This window comes from Ixodes scapularis, unplaced genomic scaffold (genome assembly GCF_016920785.2).
Source record: "Ixodes scapularis isolate PalLabHiFi unplaced genomic scaffold, ASM1692078v2 PGA_scaffold2__306_contigs__length_199485367, whole genome shotgun sequence".
Classification (NCBI taxonomy): domain Eukaryota; kingdom Metazoa; phylum Arthropoda; class Arachnida; order Ixodida; family Ixodidae; genus Ixodes; species Ixodes scapularis.
Window position 1 is genome coordinate 160,405,285 of NW_024609857.1, and position 4,814 is coordinate 160,410,098.

At 45.1% G+C, this 4,814-nt stretch overlaps 1 pseudogene; it reads left to right on the forward strand.

The window, feature by feature from the left end:
• The first annotated feature begins 1,845 nt into the window (after positions 1–1,845).
• LOC120838178 lies at positions 1,846–3,970 on the forward strand (annotated as a pseudogene).
• Positions 3,971–4,814: the final 844 nt, after the last annotated feature.

Below are 4,814 nucleotides of genomic sequence, written 5' to 3' on the forward strand. Positions count from 1 at the left end.
CAGACATCGAAACTGACCAGTCAGTAAGAAATCAGACTAATAAATTATTTCCAGCGTCTTCAAGTTTTCTTTGTAGGGTCCATGATTACAGGCACATCATATGCACCAACAAAAACGCAACCCGGAAGTGAAATTTCTAGCTTGACTAATTCTTTGAATATTGTACCTGTACATTATTACCTTTCTTGGTTTCGTAAGCCGAGTTCCAGCAAAGTAAATTTCGGTTCAAAATTCTATTGTGCAAGGAGCAGTGGCAATCGGCATGATTCAGGTACCCTGCACAGCGCTACCTTCTCGTCAAATTGGATATTTAACACGCAAAATTAGCTTTTGACGAACTTTGTAATTTCTAGAATATCGTAACTCTATCTTAAATTTCGTAACTCTAATATTTTAGACCTCTCACTTCTTCTAATTATGTTTCGTCATAATTTTTGTTTTTTTTACAAGACAGTTTTCATCAAGCAAACTTGTTGGGACACCCCCAATTTAATTTGTACCATTATTAAAGGGATACTGACAGGTATTTATGCTCGCGAAGGTTTTCATTTCCACATGGACAACAACCCACAACACGATTTGCGCCTCAAAATTTCGTTTTCTTTCCACCCGAAAACCGGCGATCGAGAACTGGCAGGTTTGAGTCGCGCTCTCTCTCTTCTCCGTGGTCACGCGGCAGTTTTCTATGGTTCAGACACAACCACCAAAAGATAATCAACGTCGTGGGTCATCGAAGGGACACACTCAATACTAAAAATAAACAAAAAATAGATACTCTTTTCTTTTTTTTTTTTTGTGGCTCTAGAAAAAATTTTAGATACGTTGACTGAAGAAAGGAAAAAAAAAGTTTCGCAGCCACGTGGTTTCTGATAACGTTCTCCTCTATATTTCTTTCTCTTCCCCAGTCCAGTTGCGGTTTCGGTTTGGACCATTTGCGTTCTTTGACTTTGATGAAAGGAAATAAAACACTTATTTAAAAAAAAAAAAAAAAAAGAGAGATAGAGGTGAATTCTGAGGTATTTTTTATTCTGTGAATCTTAATATCACGTTCGTTTTCCCTGAAGGTGTAACTAAACGCGAGAAAGCACGGAAAACCTCCGACCAGTCGTGACGTCATACTAGGATCTTTGCAACGTTGGATCTTTGGGCCGCCAAGCGTGTCGGTCCTGTGGGCAGCGCGTGCAATTATTCCCCCGGACTGACATCGGTCGTGACGACTCTTTCTGACCTTTATGACAATAGCAAGAGTACGCTTGCATCAACGCGTGCAGAGCTCTGAAAAGCGCTGAAGATGCGCAAGAGCGGAGATTCCGACAACTCCTAATATGACGTCACGCCCCGGGAAGGAGAAGCTTCAGCACTACTTGGAAAATTAATTTCTGCTACCTCCGTGCACCAAATTGAAAAATAATCTTGACATTCGTGGTCTTGGAGACCAAATGAAGACGATTAAGGTGTTTTTCCTCAAATATAGCAGCTTCAGTTTCCCTTTAAAAATATATGTGACGCTGTAGCAAAATATTAATTGGGTAGTCTTCTGACAACCATAATAAATCGCCTAAAAATAAAAAAAAAATGTTTTGGGGTGTGTTTAATTGTTAATTTATAACCACGCAAAACAGCATCTCTTGAATCATCCGATACTCCGTTCCATTTTACGGCGGATCACAGCGGACGCTACGAGCCAACCCGGCCAATCCAGTGCGGTGAAATTGCCACGTGACTATGCTCTCCAGGCGTCAGCTGCATACCTCTCAGAGGTCACTCCTAGCGTCAGTTCAGCATAGATATGCTGCGCATATTAAAATTGAGATTATTGTTGATTGTTACTAAAATGAACAAGAAATGTATTTTATGTATTGGAAAAAAAAACATTTTGCCAAAATTAAAACTGCAGTAGTGTTCCTGCTACCAGGCTTCCCGCAAAAATTATTGATTAAATTTTTTGATAATAAAATCAACGCAAAGGCGCAGCGTGCTGGACAAGAATAACGATAATAATTCCAGGAGAAGTGGAACAGAGGACAAACCTTCAATCACGGCTGAGACCGGTGCGTGACAAAAAAAAAAAATCCGCCTGTTTCTTTCTGGTATCGAACCATGGACCTCTCTGTTTCCATGAAGCGCTCTACCAACTAAAGCAACCAGGACTTTCTTTCTTTTTTTTTTTTTTTTTTTTTCATACACCAGAGTCGATTAGCTGGCCGCGGTGTACGAGATCGCCGCCAAGATACCGGAGGACAGCCGTCAGGACTTCGTAGCGGCAGGGTCAAGAGCTGTGTGCTTCCATGGTGAGACAAGGAAAACCAAGAATGCTGCCACCCCAGCTATCAAGGAACTTCAGTCCGCTGAGCTGAGAGTTCTCCAAGCGGACAAGACGGGCGGTTTCGTCATCCTCAACAAAGAACAAATGCAGGAGAAGACCGACGAAGCGCTGAAAAAGAACTTTCTTCCTCTCAAGTCGAGGCCATCCGGTTCCCTCAGGTCTCAGGTGAAGGCGCTCTGCGACTCCTCCAACCTCCCTTCTCTAAAAAGTGCCATTCTTGCTCCCGCTAAACAGTACCTATCCATTTTCTTTTCTGCCAAGACACATAAGCCTGGAGTGCCATTCCGTAGCATTATTTCAGAAACAGGGTGCTGGCAGAAGCCCTTGGCGATGTTTTTACAAAAACAACTCGAAACCTTGGACCTTCCTCAACCTTTCCGACTAAAGAATTCCGAGGACCTTATCCCAACGTTAGATAACTTGCATATCGGTACGGAAACTGTTGGAGTGTTCTCTCTTGATGTAGTAGATTTGTATTATAGTCTCAATGTGAAAACCCTTCTGGGGCTCGTATCCGAAGCTGTGCACTTAAGAGGCGTTATAGATTTTCAAAATTCCTGTGGCATCTCACTCTCAGCATTTCTAGAGTTGATTCGCCTGTATCTTCAGTCCACCCTAGTCGAACACGAGGGCAAAGTATTCCTTCAAAAATCCGGTGTGTGCATAGGGTCGTGCCTAGCGCCCATCCTAAGCGAAATCTTTATGTTTCACGTTGACACAAAGGTTCAATCAATCCTTGAGCAGGAATTTCCCGAAGCCTTGGTTTTTCGCTACGTAGATGATTATCTTATCATTCATTCCACTAATTCAGATACCGCAGCGATTGAGAGCGTTTTCCAGAAGAACTCCTTCGGGCTCACGTTCACAAAAGAGACCCCTTCATCTGAGGGATTACAGTTCCTTGATCTGAGATTGGTCCCCACCAGTGTCGGGATCTGCTGGTCCAATCAGCAGAGGTCTGCGAAGCCTGTCCTGCCGCTCAGCAGCTCGCACTCAAAAAACGTAAAAACTGGCATTGTCCGAAACCTTATTGCTGCTGCCAAATCCAAGTCGTGTCACCACCTTTCCGCAACTAGTCTGTCCAATCAGATAGGCCGCCTTCTCAAGGCAGGTTACCCAAACGACTTGATCGAGCTTACCATCAAAAGACTTGTCACAGGGCCTCAATCCAAAAAGCCGCCTCCAAGGTCCCTCTTCGCGTGCATCCCCTACATTCATAACTTTTCGCATCGACTGAAATCAATAGCTCAGGGCTTAAACACCAACGTGGTTTTCTCGTGTAAGTTTAAATTGGCATCTATTTGCAAAAAAGTCAACAGCCCAGGACCGGCGCCCCCTTGCCAAAAGAACCACAAAACCTGTTACGTTCCTTGCCGCAAAGAGTGTGACGGTTCAGAGTTCATTCACCACCCGATCGCCAAACACGCATCGGAATGTACTTCCTGCTCGGCCGTCCTTTCCTCTACTACAAGAATCGGGGGTCACCCCTCGAGGTATGGTCGGGAGATTCTGGAAGCCTTCGCCATGTGTCGATCCAAGGACAACATCGGCTCCCCTTCCATTGCCCTTTCGGGGAAAGAGATAAGATTTCTTAGTTCGGAGCTATCTCCCCCGACTTTCCCGACAGCGACGACGCACCCTTGACGGCATAGTGCTCCTCCTTTCCACCCCCCCCCCCCCCCCCCCCCCCCTTGGTGTTATTAAATGTTGTTGCCAGTTGGAAGTTTGTGTTTGTCCATCCTTTCTTGTTTTCTTCCTCAAGTTTACCGAACATTACACCTTATTACATATGCATGATCCAGTTAATTCACATAGACGTTTGAGCATTGTACAGGGTAGAGCACTATATAGACGCTTTGCACACGCGCCAGATTGAGCCGCCATAGCTGACCTTCTCCTGTTTTACCGAGATGCCGAGCCACCGAAGCGGGCGTTATTGAGCCTCCAAAGAGGTCTATGATGGGGAAAAGAACGCAGTAGCACCTAAAGTCGCAAAAACCTATTCTGCTGTGGCAATGATGACGTGAAGAGCCGGAATAAGAGGAAACAAAAACTGAAGGTCGCTTATGGCGGCGCCCATGAACAGCTGCTGCAAAGCGTCTTAGTAGCGCAATCCTTTGAACTCCGTGTTTTGCCGACAACATGGCCGACAGAGCGGATCGGCGCGAGTCACGTGGTACTCAGGGTTCCCGGAGGCGGCCAGCCCTGTGGGAGAATACATGGAGATCGACTCAACACGGCTGATTAAAAAATGAACGCCGAGTTCACACTTTTCAAAACTCGTCTGTCGTGAATTTAGTAAAGCACTAAACATTTTATCAAAGTTTTAATAATATCGGATGCGTGTGCAAATTTTGAGAAGGCTATTTCCAAGTCAATGACGTTTGAAGCAGACGATTTTTGCTCGCAGCGGAGATGGGCTTTTCGGGTTGGCCGGAGCGGGTCACGTGAATGGTGTGACGTCACCGTGTCGTCTGCTGCATGATGC